The sequence below is a fragment of the Embiotoca jacksoni genome, unplaced genomic scaffold, assembly GCF_022577435.1.
Source record: "Embiotoca jacksoni isolate LCO1_2020_lvr unplaced genomic scaffold, fEmbJac1.0.p SCAF_3, whole genome shotgun sequence".
In the NCBI taxonomy this organism is placed as follows: Eukaryota; Metazoa; Chordata; class Actinopteri; family Embiotocidae; genus Embiotoca; species Embiotoca jacksoni.
This window is the reverse complement of record NW_027185381.1, coordinates 9380917-9398635: the sequence shown is the minus strand read 5'-3', so window position 1 is coordinate 9398635 and position 17719 is coordinate 9380917. Positions and strand designations below refer to the sequence as shown.

At 34.8% G+C, this 17719-nt stretch overlaps 2 non-coding genes and 18 pseudogenes across 2 annotated transcripts; all 20 read left to right on the top strand.

The window, feature by feature from the left end:
• The first annotated feature begins 370 nt into the window (after positions 1–370).
• On the top strand, positions 371–488 carry LOC138206837 (U4 spliceosomal RNA; annotated as a pseudogene).
• A 779-nt stretch (positions 489–1267) lies between these two features.
• On the top strand, positions 1268–1385 carry LOC138206793 (U4 spliceosomal RNA; annotated as a pseudogene).
• Positions 1386–2170: 785 nt separating this feature from the next.
• LOC138206821 (U4 spliceosomal RNA) lies at positions 2171–2311 on the top strand. The gene has a single exon (XR_011178975.1). It is a non-coding gene; the product is annotated as a U4 spliceosomal RNA (small nuclear RNA).
• Positions 2312–3082: 771 nt separating this feature from the next.
• On the top strand, positions 3083–3200 carry LOC138206855 (U4 spliceosomal RNA; annotated as a pseudogene).
• Positions 3201–3992: 792 nt separating this feature from the next.
• Positions 3993–4110, top strand: LOC138206832 (U4 spliceosomal RNA; annotated as a pseudogene).
• Positions 4111–4900: 790 nt separating this feature from the next.
• Positions 4901–5018, top strand: LOC138206772 (U4 spliceosomal RNA; annotated as a pseudogene).
• A 777-nt stretch (positions 5019–5795) lies between these two features.
• On the top strand, positions 5796–5913 carry LOC138206831 (U4 spliceosomal RNA; annotated as a pseudogene).
• Positions 5914–6703: 790 nt separating this feature from the next.
• LOC138206854 (U4 spliceosomal RNA) lies at positions 6704–6821 on the top strand (annotated as a pseudogene).
• A 775-nt stretch (positions 6822–7596) lies between these two features.
• LOC138206764 (U4 spliceosomal RNA) lies at positions 7597–7714 on the top strand (annotated as a pseudogene).
• A 790-nt stretch (positions 7715–8504) lies between these two features.
• On the top strand, positions 8505–8622 carry LOC138206808 (U4 spliceosomal RNA; annotated as a pseudogene).
• Positions 8623–9412: 790 nt separating this feature from the next.
• LOC138206763 (U4 spliceosomal RNA) lies at positions 9413–9530 on the top strand (annotated as a pseudogene).
• A 790-nt stretch (positions 9531–10320) lies between these two features.
• LOC138206750 (U4 spliceosomal RNA) lies at positions 10321–10438 on the top strand (annotated as a pseudogene).
• A 779-nt stretch (positions 10439–11217) lies between these two features.
• LOC138206792 (U4 spliceosomal RNA) lies at positions 11218–11335 on the top strand (annotated as a pseudogene).
• Positions 11336–12112: 777 nt separating this feature from the next.
• On the top strand, positions 12113–12253 carry LOC138206823 (U4 spliceosomal RNA). The gene has a single exon (XR_011178976.1). It is a non-coding gene; the product is annotated as a U4 spliceosomal RNA (small nuclear RNA).
• A 771-nt stretch (positions 12254–13024) lies between these two features.
• Positions 13025–13142, top strand: LOC138206765 (U4 spliceosomal RNA; annotated as a pseudogene).
• Positions 13143–13934: 792 nt separating this feature from the next.
• LOC138206800 (U4 spliceosomal RNA) lies at positions 13935–14052 on the top strand (annotated as a pseudogene).
• A 792-nt stretch (positions 14053–14844) lies between these two features.
• Positions 14845–14962, top strand: LOC138206830 (U4 spliceosomal RNA; annotated as a pseudogene).
• A 790-nt stretch (positions 14963–15752) lies between these two features.
• Positions 15753–15870, top strand: LOC138206853 (U4 spliceosomal RNA; annotated as a pseudogene).
• Positions 15871–16645: 775 nt separating this feature from the next.
• Positions 16646–16763, top strand: LOC138206771 (U4 spliceosomal RNA; annotated as a pseudogene).
• Positions 16764–17540: 777 nt separating this feature from the next.
• On the top strand, positions 17541–17658 carry LOC138206788 (U4 spliceosomal RNA; annotated as a pseudogene).
• The last annotated feature ends 61 nt before the right edge of the window (positions 17659–17719 follow it).

Here is a 17719-nt window from a genome sequence, read left to right as displayed (position 1 = left end):
AACCAAGGTAATTAATTCATCCGTTTTTTTTCTTTCAAATATTTGTCTCCTTACTGTTAATGTTGGACAGCCACTTGGAGTTTAAGTTTTGGACTCTTTATTTCGCAGCTAAAACAACTGCCAGCCTTTTCGTCCTGACTCTTACATCTTATCATACTTTTGAGATATACATACTCTGAGAACTTGAGTTTCATCTCGAGCTTGAGATTGGATTCATGGACATTTTTGTAATTAAGATGTAGTTTTCCTGCTTCAACAGCAGGGGGCAGTACTTATCTCATGGCAATGTTGAAACCACACCCACAATGAAAACCCTAAGTGAGAGCTGTAGGGACCAGAGACACTTCCCTGTCGTTTCCACTGTTGATTTATCTTTACACATTGGCAATATCATAGCTAATGAAGTTATTCCGAGGCTTGATTAATGCTAGTCCAAACCTTCAAACCAATTTTTTAGTATTGGTAATTTTTATCAGTCTCTATGGAGACTCATTATATTGTGAAAAATAATAACAATCATTTAAACTTGAATTGAATTAAGTTAATATGTATACATTGTCATGATTGCAATAAACAATATATAAATAGTCATGTTTGCAGTAAGCACTATATATTGTTATGATTGCAGTAAACACTATATATTGTTATGATTTCAGATAACTCATACATATATACATAGAGAGAGAGAGAGAGAGAGAGAGAGTCTTGTTTACACCACCACTAGATGGTGTTAGCCTGCTGTATTATTTTAAAGTCTGCTGTGGTGTACTTCATAGGCTTTAGAGAAAGACAAAGTTTGGCCCATAAATGTTGTCAGGAGCTTAACAATAAAAGATGCTTTCATATTTCAGCACAATTCTACTTTCAAATGCAGTCTGATCATTTCCTGATCATCACAACCAAGGTAATTAATTCATCCGTTTTTTTTCTTTCAAATATTTGTCTCCTTACTGTTAATGTTGGACAGCCACTTGGAGTTTAAGTTTTGGACTCTTTATTTCGCAGCTAAAACAACTGCCAGCCTTTTCGTCCTGACTCTTACATCTTATCATACTTTTGAGATATACATACTCTGAGAACTTGAGTTTCATCTCGAGCTTGAGATTGGATTCATGGACATTTTTGTAATTAAGATGTAGTTTTCCTGCTTCAACAGCAGGGGGCAGTACTTATCTCATGGCAATGTTGAAACCACACCCACAATGAAAACCCTAAGTGAGAGCTGTAGGGACCAGAGACACTTCCCTGTCGTTTCCACTGTTGATTTATCTTTGCACATTGGCAATATCATAGCTGATGAAGTTATTCCGAGGCTTGATTAATGCTAGTCCAAACCTTCAAACCAATTTGTTAGTATTGGTAATTTTTATCAGTCTCTATGGAAACTCATTATATTGTGAAAAATAATAAAAATCATTTAAACTTGAATTGAATTAATTTGATATGTATACATTGTCATGATTGCAATAAACAATATATAAATAGTCATGTTTGCAGTAAGCACTATATATTGTTATGATTGCAGTAAACACTATATATTGTTATGATTTCAGATAACTCATACATATATACATAGAGAGAGAGAGAGAGAGAGAGAGAGAGAGAGTCTTGTTTACACCACCACTAGATGGTGTTAGCCTGCTGTATTATTTTAAAGTCTGCTGTGGTGTACTTCATAGGCTTTAGAGAAAGACAAAGTTTGGCCCATAAATGTTGTCAGGAGCTTAACAATAAAAGATGCTTTCATATTTCAGCACAATTCTACTTTCAAATGCAGTCTGATCATTTCCTGATCATCACAACCAAGGTAATTAATTCATCCGTTTTTTTTCTTTCAAATATTTGTCTCCTTACTGTTAATGTTGGACAGCCACTTGGAGTTTAAGTTTTGGACTCTTTATTTCGCAGCTAAAACAACTGCCAGCCTTTTCGTCCTGACTCTTACATCTTATCGTACTTTTGAGATATACATACTCTGAGAACTTGAGTTTCATCTCGAGCTTGAGATTGGATTCATGGACATTTTTGTAATCAAGATGTAGTTTTCCTGCTTCAACAGCAGGGGGCAGTACTTATCTCATGGCAATGTTGAAACCACACCCACAATGAAAACCCTAAGTGAGAGCTGTAGGGACCAGAGACACTTCCCTGTCGTTTCCATTGTTAATTTATCTTTGCGCAGTGACAGTATTGTAGCCTATGAGGTTTATCCGAGGCGCGATTATTGCTATTTGAAAACTTTAACCAATACCCCGCCTTGACGACTTGAAATATAGTCAGAAAAGGCAATTTTTGTCAGTCTCTATGGAGACTCACTATATTGTGAAAGATAATAATAATCATTTATACTTGAACTGAATTAAGTTGGTGATATGGTATACAATGTCATGATTGCAATAAACAATATATAAATAGTCATGTTTGCAGTAAACACTATATATTATGATTTCAGATAACTCATATATATATATATATACATAGAGAGAGAGAGAGAGAGAGAGAGGGTAGAGAGAGAGAGTCTTGTTTACACCACCACTAGATGGTGTTAGCCTGCTGTATTATTTTAAAGTCTTCTGTGGTGTACTTCATAGGCTTTAGAGAAAGACAAAGTTTGGCCCATAAATGTTGTCAGGAGCTTAACAATAAAAGATGCTTTCATATTTCAGCACAATTCTACTTTCAAATGCAGTCTGATCATTTCCTGATCATCACAACCAAGGTAATTAATTCATCCGTTTTTTTTCTTTCAAATATTTGTCTCCTTACTGTTAATGTTGGACAGCCACTTGGAGTTTAAGTTTTGGACTCTTTATTTCGCAGCTAAAACAACTGCCAGCCTTTTCGTCCTGACTCTTACATCTTATCATACTTTTGAGATATACATACTCTGAGAACTTGAGTTTCATCTCGAGCTTGAGATTGGATTCATGGACATTTTTGTAATCAAGATGTAGTTTTCCTGCTTCAACAGCAGGGGGCAGTACTTATCTCATGGCAATGTTGAAACCACACCCACAATGAAAACCCTAAGTGAGAGCTGTAGGGCCCAGAGACACTTCCCTGTCGTTTCCACTGTTGATTTATCTTTGCACATTGGCAATATCATAGCTGATGAAGTTATTCCGAGGCTTGATTAATGCTAGTCCAAACCTTCAAACCAATTTGTTAGTATTGGTAATTTTTATCAGTCTCTATGGAGACTCATTATATTGTGAAAAATAATAACAATCATTTAAACTTGAATTGAATTAAGTTGATATGTATACATTGTCATGATTGCAATAAACAATATATAAATAGTCATGTTTGCAGTAAGCACTATATATTGTTATGATTGCAGTAAACACTATATATTGTTATGATTTCAGATAACTCATATATATATACATATATATATATATAGAGAGAGAGAGGGTAGAGAGAGAGAGTCTTGTTTACACCACCACTAGATGGTGTTAGCCTGCTGTATTATTTTAAAGTCTGCTGTGGTGTACTTCATAGGCTTTAGAGAAAGACAAAGTTTGGCCCATAAATGTTGTCAGGAGCTTAACAATAAAAGATGCTTTCATATTTCAGCACAATTCTACTTTCAAATGCAGTCTGATCATTTCCTGATCATCACAACCAAGGTAATTAATTCATCCGTTTTTTTTCTTTCAAATATTTGTCTCCTTACTGTTAATGTTGGACAGCCACTTGGAGTTTAAGTTTTGGACTCTTTATTTCGCAGCTAAAACAACTGCCAGCCTTTTCGTCCTGACTCTTACATCTTATCATACTTTTGAGATATACATACTCTGAGAACTTGAGTTTCATCTCCAGCTTGAGATTGGATTCATGGACATTTTTGTAATCAAGATGTAGTTTTCCTGCTTCAACAGCAGGGGGAGGTATTTATCTCATGGCAATGTTGAAACCACACCCACAATGAAAACCCTAAGTGAGAGCTGTAGGGACCAGAGACACTTCCCTGTCGTTTCCACTGTTGATTTATCTTTGCACATTGGCAATATCATAGCTGATGAAGTTATTCCGAGGCTTGATTAATGCTAGTCCAAACCTTCAAACCAATTTGTTAGTATTAGCAATTTTTATCAGTCTCTATGGAGACTCATTATATTGTGAAAAATAATAACAATCATTTAAACTTGAATTGAATTAAGTTGATATGTATACATTGTCATGATTGCAATAAACAATATATAAATAGTCATGTTTGCAGTAAGAACTATATATTGTTATGATTGCAGTAAACACTATATATTGTTATGATTTCAGATAACTTATATATATATACATATATATAGAGAGAGAGAGAGAGGGTAGAGAGAGAGAGTCTTGTTTACACCACCACTAGATGGTGTTAGCCTGCTGTATTATTTTAAAGTCTGCTGTGGTGTACTTCATAGGCTTTAGAGAAAGACAAAGTTTGGCCCATAAATGTTGTCAGGAGCTTAACAATAAAAGATGCTTTCATATTTCAGCACAATTCTACTTTCAAATGCAGTCTGATCATTTCCTGATCATCACAACCAAGGTAATTAATTCATCCGTTTTTTTTCTTTCAAATATTTGTCTCCTTACTGTTAATGTTGGACAGCCACTTGGAGTTTAAGTTTTGGACTCTTTATTTCGCAGCTAAAACAACTGCCAGCCTTTTCGTCCTGACTCTTACATCTTATCATACTTTTGAGATATACATACTCTGAGAACTTGAGTTTCATCTCGAGCTTGAGATTGGATTCATGGACATTTTTGTAATTAAGATGTAGTTTTCCTGCTTCAACAGCAGGGGGCAGTACTTATCTCATGGCAATGTTGAAACCACACCCACAATGAAAACCCTAAGTGAGAGCTGTAGGGACCAGAGACACTTCCCTGTCGTTTCCACTGTTGATTTATTTTTGCACATTGGCAATATCATAGCTGATGAAGTTATTCCGAGGCTTGATTAATGCTAGTCCAAACCTTCAAACCAATTTGTTAGTATTGGTAATTTTTATCAGTCTCTATGGAGACTCATTATATTGTGAAAAATAATAACAATCATTTAAACTTGAATTGAATTAATTTAATATGTATACATTGTCATGATTGCAATAAACAATATATAAATAGTCATGTTTGCAGTAAGCACTATATATTGTTATGATTGCAGTAAACACTATATATTGTTATGATTTCAGATAACTCATACATATATACATAGAGAGAGAGAGAGAGAGAGAGAGTCTTGTTTACACCACCACTAGATGGTGTTAGCCTGCTGTATTATTTTAAAGTCTGCTGTGGTGTACTTCATAGGCTTTAGAGAAAGACAAAGTTTGGCCCATAAATGTTGTCAGGAGCTTAACAATAAAAGATGCTTTCATATTTCAGCACAATTCTACTTTCAAATGCAGTCTGATCATTTCCTGATCATCACAACCAAGGTAATTAATTCATCCGTTTTTTTTCTTTCAAATATTTGTCTCCTTACTGTTAATGTTGGACAGCCACTTGGAGTTTAAGTTTTGGACTCTTTATTTCGCAGCTAAAACAACTGCCAGCCTTTTCGTCCTGACTCTTACATCTTATCGTACTTTTGAGATATACATACTCTGAGAACTTGAGTTTCATCTCCAGCTTGAGATTGGATTCATGGACATTTTTGTAATCAAGATGTAGTTTTCCTGCTTCAACAGCAGGGGGAGGTATTTATCTCATGGCAATGTTGAAACCACACCCACAATGAAAACCCTAAGTGAGAGCTGTAGGGACCAGAGACACTTCCCTGTCGTTTCCACTGTTGATTTATCTTTGCACATTGGCAATATCATAGCTGATGAAGTTATTCCGAGGCTTGATTAATGCTAGTCCAAACCTTCAAACCAATTTGTTAGTATTAGCAATTTTTATCAGTCTCTATGGAGACTCATTATATTGTGAAAAATAATAACAATCATTTAAACTTGAATTGAATTAAGTTGATATGTATACATTGTCATGATTGCAATAAACAATATATAAATAGTCATGTTTGCAGTAAGAACTATATATTGTTATGATTGCAGTAAACACTATATATTGTTATGATTTCAGATAACTTATATATATATACATATATATATAGAGAGAGAGAGAGGGTAGAGAGAGAGAGTCTTGTTTACACCACCACTAGATGGTGTTAGCCTGCTGTATTATTTTAAAGTCTGCTGTGGTGTACTTCATAGGCTTTAGAGAAAGACAAAGTTTGGCCCATAAATGTTGTCAGGAGCTTAACAATAAAAGATGCTTTCATATTTCAGCACAATTCTACTTTCAAATGCAGTCTGATCATTTCCTGATCATCACAACCAAGGTAATTAATTCATCCGTTTTTTTTCTTTCAAATATTTGTCTCCTTACTGTTAATGTTGGACAGCCACTTGGAGTTTAAGTTTTGGACTCTTTATTTCGCAGCTAAAACAACTGCCAGCCTTTTCGTCCTGACTCTTACATCTTATCGTACTTTTGAGATATACATACTCTGAGAACTTGAGTTTCATCTCGAGCTTGAGATTGGATTCATGGACATTTTTGTAATCAAGATGTAGTTTTCCTGCTTCAACAGCAGGGGGCAGTACTTATCTCATGGCAATGTTGAAACCACACCCACAATGAAAACCCTAAGTGAGAGCTGTAGGGACCAGAGACACTTCCCTGTCGTTTCCACTGTTGATTTATCTTTGCACATTGGCAATATCATAGCTGATGAAGTTATTCCGAGGCTTGATTAATGCTAGTCCAAACCTTCAAACCAATTTGTTAGTATTGGTAATTTTTATCAGTCTCTATGGAGACTCATTATATTGTGAAAAATAATAACAATCATTTAAACTTGAGTTGAATTAAGTTAATATGTTTACATTGTCATGATTGCAATAAACAATATATAAATAGTCATGTTTGCAGTAAGCACTATATATTGTTATGATTGCAGTAAACACTATATATTGTTATGATTTCAGATAACTCATACATATATACATAGAGAGAGAGAGAGAGAGAGAGTCTTGTTTACACCACCACTAGATGGTGTTAGCCTGCTGTATTATTTTAAAGTCTGCTGTGGTGTACTTCATAGGCTTTAGAGAAAGACAAAGTTTGGCCCATAAATGTTGTCAGGAGCTTAACAATAAAAGATGCTTTCATATTTCAGCACAATTCTACTTTCAAATGCAGTCTGATCATTTCCTGATCATCACAACCAAGGTAATTAATTCATCCGTTTTTTTTCTTTCAAATATTTGTCTCCTTACTGTTAATGTTGGACAGCCACTTGGAGTTTAAGTTTTGGACTCTTTATTTCGCAGCTAAAACAACTGCCAGCCTTTTCGTCCTGACTCTTACATCTTATCATACTTTTGAGATATACATACTCTGAGAACTTGAGTTTCATCTCGAGCTTGAGATTGGATTCATGGACATTTTTGTAATTAAGATGTAGTTTTCCTGCTTCAACAGCAGGGGGCAGTACTTATCTCATGGCAATGTTGAAACCACACCCACAATGAAAACCCTAAGTGAGAGCTGTAGGGACCAGAGACACTTCCCTGTCGTTTCCACTGTTGATTTATCTTTGCACATTGGCAATATCATAGCTGATGAAGTTATTCCGAGGCTTGATTAATGCTAGTCCAAACCTTCAAACCAATTTGTTAGTATTGGTAATTTTTATCAGTCTCTATGGAGGCTCATTATATTGTGAAAAATAATAACAATCATTTAAACTTGAATTGAATTAAGTTGATATGTATACATTGTCATGATTGCAATAAACAATATATAAATAGCCATGTTTGCAGTAAGCACTATATATTGTTATGATTGCAGTAAACACTATATATTGTTATGATTTCAGATAACTCATATATATATACATATATATATATAGAGAGAGAGAGGGTAGAGAGAGAGAGTCTTGTTTACACCACCACTAGATGGTGTTAGCCTGCTGTATTATTTTAAAGTCTGCTGTGGTGTACTTCATAGGCTTTAGAGAAAGACAAAGTTTGGCCCATAAATGTTGTCAGGAGCTTAACAATAAAAGATGCTTTCATATTTCAGCACAATTCTACTTTCAAATGCAGTCTGATCATTTCCTGATCATCACAACCAAGGTAATTAATTCATCCGTTTTTTTTCTTTCAAATATTTGTCTCCTTACTGTTAATGTTGGACAGCCACTTGGAGTTTAAGTTTTGGACTCTTTTTTTCGCAGCTAAAACAACTGCCAGCCTTTTCGTCCTGACTCTTACATCTTATCATACTTTTGAGATATACATACTCTGAGAACTTGAGTTTCATCTCGAGCTTGAGATTGGATTCATGGACATTTTTGTAATTAAGATGTAGTTTTCCTGCTTCAACAGCAGGGGGCAGTACTTATCTCATGGCAATGTTGAAACCACACCCACAATGAAAACCCTAAGTGAGAGCTGTAGGGACCAGAGACACTTCCCTGTCGTTTCCACTGTTGATTTATCTTTGCACATTGGCAATATCATAGCTGATGAAATTATTCCGAGACTTGATTAATGCTAGTCCAAACCTTCAAACCAATTTGATATTATTGGCAATTTTTATCAGTCTCTATGGAGACTCATTATATTGTGAAAAATAATAACAATCATTTAAATTTGAATTGAATTAAGTTGATATGTATACATTGTCATGATTGCAATAAACAATATATAAATAGCCATGTTTGCAGTAAGCACTATATATTGTTATGATTGCAGTAAACACTATATATTGTTATGATTTCAGATAACTCATATATATATACATATATATATATAGAGAGAGAGGGGGTAGAGAGAGAGAGTCTTGTTTACACCACCACTAGATGGTGTTAGCCTGCTGTATTATTTTAAAGTCTGCTGTGGTGTACTTCATAGGCTTTAGAGAAAGACAAAGTTTGGCCCATAAATGTTGTCAGGAGCTTAACAATAAAAGATGCTTTCATATTTCAGCACAATTCGACTTTCAAATGCAGTCTGATCATTTCCTGATCATCACAACCAAGGTAATTAATTCATCCGTTTTTTTTCTTTCAAATATTTGTCTCCTTACTGTTAATGTTGGACAGCCACTTGGAGTTTAAGTTTTGGACTCTTTTTTTCGCAGCTAAAACAACTGCCAGCCTTTTCGTCCTGACTCTTACATCTTATCATACTTTTGAGATATACATACTCTGAGAACTTGAGTTTCATCTCGAGCTTGAGATTGGATTCATGGACATTTTTGTAATTAAGATGTAGTTTTCCTGCTTCAACAGCAGGGGGCAGTACTTATCTCATGGCAATGTTGAAACCACACCCACAATGAAAACCCTAAGTGAGAGCTGTAGGGACCAGAGACACTTCCCTGTCGTTTCCACTGTTGATTTATCTTTGCACATTGGCAATATCATAGCTGATGAAGTTATTCCGAGGCTTGATTAATGCTAGTCCAAACCTTCAAACCAATTTGTTAGTATTGGTAATTTTTATCAGTCTCTATGGAGGCTCATTATATTGTGAAAAATAATAACAATCATTTAAACTTGAATTGAATTAAGTTGATATGTATACATTGTCATGATTGCAATAAACAATATATAAATAGCCATGTTTGCAGTAAGCACTATATATTGTTATGATTGCAGTAAACACTATATATTGTTATGATTTCAGATAACTCATATATATATACATATATATATAGAGAGAGAGAGAGGGTAGAGAGAGAGAGTCTTGTTTACACCACCACTAGATGGTGTTAGCCTGCTGTATTATTTTAAAGTCTGCTGTGGTGTACTTCATAGGCTTTAGAGAAAGACAAAGTTTGGCCCATAAATGTTGTCAGGAGCTTAACAATAAAAGATGCTTTCATATTTCAGCACAATTCTACTTTCAAATGCAGTCTGATCATTTCCTGATCATCACAACCAAGGTAATTAATTCATCCGTTTTTTTTCTTTCAAATATTTGTCTCCTTACTGTTAATGTTGGACAGCCACTTGGAGTTTAAGTTTTGGACTCTTTTTTTCGCAGCTAAAACAACTGCCAGCCTTTTCGTCCTGACTCTTACATCTTATCATACTTTTGAGATATACATACTCTGAGAACTTGAGTTTCATCTCGAGCTTGAGATTGGATTCATGGACATTTTTGTAATTAAGATGTAGTTTTCCTGCTTCAACAGCAGGGGGCAGTACTTATCTCATGGCAATGTTGAAACCACACCCACAATGAAAACCCTAAGTGAGAGCTGTAGGGACCAGAGACACTTCCCTGTCGTTTCCACTGTTGATTTATCTTTGCACATTGGCAATATCATAGCTGATGAAGTTATTCCGAGGCTTGATTAATGCTAGTCCAAACCTTCAAACCGATTTGTTAGTATTGGTAATTTTTATCAGTCTCTATGGAGACTCATTATATTGTGAAAAATAATAACAATCATTTAAACTTGAATTGAATTAAGTTGATATGTATACATTGTCATGATTGCAATAAACAATATATAAATAGCCATGTTTGCAGTAAGCACTATATATTGTTATGATTGCAGTAAACACTATATATTGTTATGATTTCAGATAACTCATACATATATACATAGAGAGAGAGAGAGAGAGAGAGAGAGTCTTGTTTACACCACCACTAGATGGTGTTAGCCTGCTGTATTATTTTAAAGTCTGCTGTGGTGTACTTCATAGGCTTTAGAGAAAGACAAAGTTTGGCCCATAAATGTTGTCAGGAGCTTAACAATAAAAGATGCTTTCATATTTCAGCACAATTCTACTTTCAAATGCAGTCTGATCATTTCCTGATCATCACAACCAAGGTAATTAATTCATCCGTTTTTTTTCTTTCAAATATTTGTCTCCTTACTGTTAATGTTGGACAGCCACTTGGAGTTTAAGTTTTGGACTCTTTATTTCGCAGCTAAAACAACTGCCAGCCTTTTCGTCCTGACTCTTACATCTTATCATACTTTTGAGATATACATACTCTGAGAACTTGAGTTTCATCTCGAGCTTGAGATTGGATTCATGGACATTTTTGTAATTAAGATGTAGTTTTCCTGCTTCAACAGCAGGGGGCAGTACTTATCTCATGGCAATGTTGAAACCACACCCACAATGAAAACCCTAAGTGAGAGCTGTAGGGACCAGAGACACTTCCCTGTCGTTTCCACTGTTGATTTATCTTTGCACATTGGCAATATCATAGCTGATGAAGTTATTCCGAGGCTTGATTAATGCTAGTCCAAACCTTCAAACCAATTTGTTAGTATTGGTAATTTTTATCAGTCTCTATGGAAACTCATTATATTGTGAAAAATAATAAAAATCATTTAAACTTGAATTGAATTAATTTGATATGTATACATTGTCATGATTGCAATAAACAATATATAAATAGTCATGTTTGCAGTAAGCACTATATATTGTTATGATTGCAGTAAACACTATATATTGTTATGATTTCAGATAACTCATACATATATACATAGAGAGAGAGAGAGAGAGAGAGAGTCTTGTTTACACCACCACTAGATGGTGTTAGCCTGCTGTATTATTTTAAAGTCTGCTGTGGTGTACTTCATAGGCTTTAGAGAAAGACAAAGTTTGGCCCATAAATGTTGTCAGGAGCTTAACAATAAAAGATGCTTTCATATTTCAGCACAATTCTACTTTCAAATGCAGTCTGATCATTTCCTGATCATCACAACCAAGGTAATTAATTCATCCGTTTTTTTTCTTTCAAATATTTGTCTCCTTACTGTTAATGTTGGACAGCCACTTGGAGTTTAAGTTTTGGACTCTTTATTTCGCAGCTAAAACAACTGCCAGCCTTTTCGTCCTGACTCTTACATCTTATCGTACTTTTGAGATATACATACTCTGAGAACTTGAGTTTCATCTCGAGCTTGAGATTGGATTCATGGACATTTTTGTAATCAAGATGTAGTTTTCCTGCTTCAACAGCAGGGGGCAGTACTTATCTCATGGCAATGTTGAAACCACACCCACAATGAAAACCCTAAGTGAGAGCTGTAGGGACCAGAGACACTTCCCTGTCGTTTCCATTGTTAATTTATCTTTGCGCAGTGACAGTATTATAGCCTATGAGGTTTATCCGAGGCGCAATTATTGCTATTTGAAAACTTTAACCAATACCCCGCCTTGATGACTTGAAATATAGTCAGAAAAGGCAATTTTTGTCAGTCTCTATGGAGACTCACTATATTGTGAAAGATAATAATAATCATTTATACTTGAACTGAATTAAGTTGGTGATATGGTATACAATGTCATGATTGCAATAAACAATATATAAATAGTCATGTTTGCAGTAAACACTATATATTATGATTTCAGATAACTCATATATATATATATATATACATATAGAGAGAGAGAGAGAGAGAGGGTAGAGAGAGAGAGTCTTGTTTACACCACCACTAGATGGTGTTAGCCTGCTGTATTATTTTAAAGTCTTCTGTGGTGTACTTCATAGGCTTTAGAGAAAGACAAAGTTTGGCCCATAAATGTTGTCAGGAGCTTAACAATAAAAGATGCTTTCATATTTCAGCACAATTCTACTTTCAAATGCAGTCTGATCATTTCCTGATCATCACAACCAAGGTAATTAATTCATCCGTTTTTTTTCTTTCAAATATTTGTCTCCTTACTGTTAATGTTGGACAGCCACTTGGAGTTTAAGTTTTGGACTCTTTATTTCGCAGCTAAAACAACTGCCAGCCTTTTCGTCCTGACTCTTACATCTTATCATACTTTTGAGATATACATACTCTGAGAACTTGAGTTTCATCTCGAGCTTGAGATTGGATTCATGGACATTTTTGTAATCAAGATGTAGTTTTCCTGCTTCAACAGCAGGGGGCAGTACTTATCTCATGGCAATGTTGAAACCACACCCACAATGAAAACCCTAAGTGAGAGCTGTAGGGACCAGAGACACTTCCCTGTCGTTTCCACTGTTGATTTATCTTTACACATTGGCAATATCATAGCTGATGAAGTTATTCCGAGGCTTGATTAATGCTAGTCCAAACCTTCAAACCAATTTGTTAGTATTGGTAATTTTTATCAGTCTCTATGGAGACTCATTATATTGTGAAAAATAATAACAATCATTTAAACTTGAATTGAATTAAGTTGATATGTATACATTGTCATGATTGCAATAAACAATATATAAATAGTCATGTTTGCAGTAAGCACTATATATTGTTATGATTGCAGTAAACACTATATATTGTTATGATTTCAGATAACTCATATATATATACATATATATAGAGAGAGAGAGAGAGAGGGTAGAGAGAGAGAGTCTTGTTTACACCACCACTAGATGGTGTTAGCCTGCTGTATTATTTTAAAGTCTGCTGTGGTGTACTTCATAGGCTTTAGAGAAAGACAAAGTTTGGCCCATAAATGTTGTCAGGAGCTTAACAATAAAAGATGCTTTCATATTTCAGCACAATTCTACTTTCAAATGCAGTCTGATCATTTCCTGATCATCACAACCAAGGTAATTAATTCATCCGTTTTTTTTCTTTCAAATATTTGTCTCCTTACTGTTAATGTTGGACAGCCACTTGGAGTTTAAGTTTTGGACTCTTTATTTCGCAGCTAAAACAACTGCCAGCCTTTTCGTCCTGACTCTTACATCTTATCATACTTTTGAGATATACATACTCTGAGAACTTGAGTTTCATCTCGAGCTTGAGATTGGATTCATGGACATTTTTGTAATCAAGATGTAGTTTTCCTGCTTCAACAGCAGGGGGCAGTACTTATCTCATGGCAATGTTGAAACCACACCCACAATGAAAACCCTAAGTGAGAGCTGTAGGGCCCAGAGACACTTCCCTGTCGTTTCCACTGTTGATTTATCTTTGCACATTGGCAATATCATAGCTGATGAAGTTATTCCGAGTCTTGATTAATGCTAGTCCAAACCTTCAAACCAATTTGTTAGTATTGGTAATTTTTATCAGTCTCTATGGAGACTCATTATATTGTGAAAAATAATAACAATCATTTAAACTTGAATTGAATTAAGTTGATATGTATACATTGTCATGATTGCAATAAACAATATATAAATAGTCATGTTTGCAGTAAGCACTATATATTGTTATGATTGCAGTAAACACTATATATTGTTATGATTTCAGATAACTCATATATATATACATATATATAGAGAGAGAGAGAGAGAGGGTAGAGAGAGAGAGTCTTGTTTACACCACCACTAGATGGTGTTAGCCTGCTGTATTATTTTAAAGTCTGCTGTGGTGTACTTCATAGGCTTTAGAGAAAGACAAAGTTTGGCCCATAAATGTTGTCAGGAGCTTAACAATAAAAGATGCTTTCATATTTCAGCACAATTCTACTTTCAAATGCAGTCTGATCATTTCCTGATCATCACAACCAAGGTAATTAATTCATCCGTTTTTTTTCTTTCAAATATTTGTCTCCTTACTGTTAATGTTGGACAGCCACTTGGAGTTTAAGTTTTGGACTCTTTTTTTCGCAGCTAAAACAACTGCCAGCCTTTTCGTCCTGACTCTTACATCTTATCATACTTTTGAGATATACATACTCTGAGAACTTGAGTTTCATCTCGAGCTTGAGATTGGATTCATGGACATTTTTGTAATTAAGATGTAGTTTTCCTGCTTCAACAGCAGGGGGCAGTACTTATCTCATGGCAATGTTGAAACCACACCCACAATGAAAACCCTAAGTGAGAGCTGTAGGGACCAGAGACACTTCCCTGTCGTTTCCACTGTTGATTTATCTTTGCACATTGGCAATATCATAGCTGATGAAGTTATTCCGAGGCTTGATTAATGCTAGTCCAAACCTTCAAACCAATTTGTTAGTATTAGCAATTTTTATCAGTCTCTATGGAGACTCATTATATTGTGAAAAATAATAACAATCATTTAAACTTGAATTGAATTAAGTTGATATGTATACATTGTCATGATTGCAATAAACAATATATAAATAGTCATGTTTGCAGTAAGAACTATATATTGTTATGATTGCAGTAAACACTATATATTGTTATGATTTCAGATAACTTATATATATATACATATATATAGAGAGAGAGAGAGAGGGTAGAGAGAGAGAGTCTTGTTTACACCACCACTAGATGGTGTTAGCCTGCTGTATTATTTTAAAGTCTGCTGTGGTGTACTTCATAGGCTTTAGAGAAAGACAAAGTTTGGCCCATAAATGTTGTCAGGAGCTTAACAATAAAAGATGCTTTCATATTTCAGCACAATTCTACTTTCAAATGCAGTCTGATCATTTCCTGATCATCACAACCAAGGTAATTAATTCATCCGGTTTTTTTCTTTCAAATATTTGTCTCCTTACTGTTAATGTTGGACAGCCACTTGGAGTTTAAGTTTTGGACTCTTTATTTCGCAGCTAAAACAACTGCCAGCCTTTTCGTCCTGACTCTTACATCTTATCGTACTTTTGAGATATACATACTCTGAGAACTTGAGTTTCATCTCGAGCTTGAGATTGGATTCATGGACATTTTTGTAATCAAGATGTAGTTTTCCTGCTTCAACAGCAGGGGGCAGTACTTATCTCATGGCAATGTTGAAACCACACCCACAATGAAAACCCTAAGTGAGAGCTGTAGGGACCAGAGACACTTCCCTGTCGTTTCCACTGTTGATTTATCTTTGCACATTGGCAATATCATAGCTGATGAAGTTATTCCGAGGCTTGATTAATGCTAGTCCAAACCTTCAAACCAATTTGTTAGTATTGGTAATTTTTATCAGTCTCTATGGAGACTCATTATATTGTGAAAAATAATAACAATCATTTAAACTTGAGTTGAATTAAGTTAATATGTATACATTGTCATGATTGCAATAAACAATATATAAATAGTCATGTTTGCAGTAAGCACTATATATTGTTATGATTGCAGTAAACACTATATATTGTTATGATTTCAGATAACTCATACATATATACATAGAGAGAGAGAGAGAGAGAGAGTCTTGTTTACACCACCACTAGATGGTGTTAGCCTGCTGTATTATTTTAAAGTCTGCTGTGGTGTACTTCATAGGCTTTAGAGAAAGACAAAGTTTGGCCCATAAATGTTGTCAGGAGCTTAACAATAAAAGATGCTTTCATATTTCAGCACAATTCTACTTTCAAATGCAGTCTGATCATTTCCTGATCATCACAACCAAGGTAATTAATTCATCCGTTTTTTTTCTTTCAAATATTTGTCTCCTTACTGTTAATGTTGGACAGCCACTTGGAGTTTAAGTTTTGGACTCTTTATTTCGCAGCTAAAACAACTGCCAGCCTTTTCGTCCTGACTCTTACATCTTATCATACTTTTGAGATATACATACTCTGAGAACTTGAGTTTCATCTCGAGCTTGAGATTGGATTCATGGACATTTTTGTAATTAAGATGTAGTTTTCCTGCTTCAACAGCAGGGGGCAGTACTTATCTCATGGCAATGTTGAAACCACACCCACAATGAAAACCCTAAGTGAGAGCTGTAGGGACCAGAGACACTTCCCTGTCGTTTACACTGTTGATTTATTTTTGCACATTGGCAATATCATAGCTGATGAAGTTATTCCGAGGCTTGATTAATGCTAGTCCAAACCTTCAAACCAATTTGTTAGTATTGGTAATTTTTATCAGTCTCTATGGAGACTCATTATATTGTGAAAAATAATAACAATCATTTAAACTTGAATTGAATTAATTTAATATGTATACATTGTCATGATTGCAATAAACAATATATAAATAGTCATGTTTGCAGTAAGCACTATATATTGTTATGATTGCAGTAAACACTATATATTGTTATGATTTCAGATAACTCATACATATATACATAGAGAGAGAGAGAGAGAGAGAGAGTCTTGTTTACACCACCACTAGATGGTGTTAGCCTGCTGTATTATTTTAAAGTCTGCTGTGGTGTACTTCATAGGCTTTAGAGAAAGACAAAGTTTGGCCCATAAATGTTGTCAGGAGCTTAACAATAAAAGATGCTTTCATATTTCAGCACAATTCTACTTTCAAATGCAGTCTGATCATTTCCTGATCATCACAACCAAGGTAATTAATTCATCCGTTTTTTTTCTTTCAAATATTTGTCTCCTTACTGTTAATGTTGGACAGCCACTTGGAGTTTAAGTTTTGGACTCTTTATTTCGCAGCTAAAACAACTGCCAGCCTTTTCGTCCTGACTCTTACATCTTATCGTACTTTTGAGATATACATACTCTGAGAACTTGAGTTTCATCTCGAGCTTGAGATTGGATTCATGGACATTTTTGTAATCAAGATGTAGTTTTCCTGCTTCAACAGCAGGGGGCAGTACTTATCTCATGGCAATGTTGAAACCACACCCACAATGAAAACCCTAAGTGAGAGCTGTAGGGACCAGAGACACTTCCCTGTCGTTTCCACTGTTGATTTATCTTTGCACATTGGCAATATCATAGCTGATGAAGTTATTCCGAGACTTGATTAATGCTAGTCCAAACCTTCAAACCAATTTGTTATTATTGGTAATTTTTATCAGTCTCTATGGAGACTCATTATATTGTGAAAAATAATAACAATCATTTAAACTTGAATTGAATTAAGTTGATATG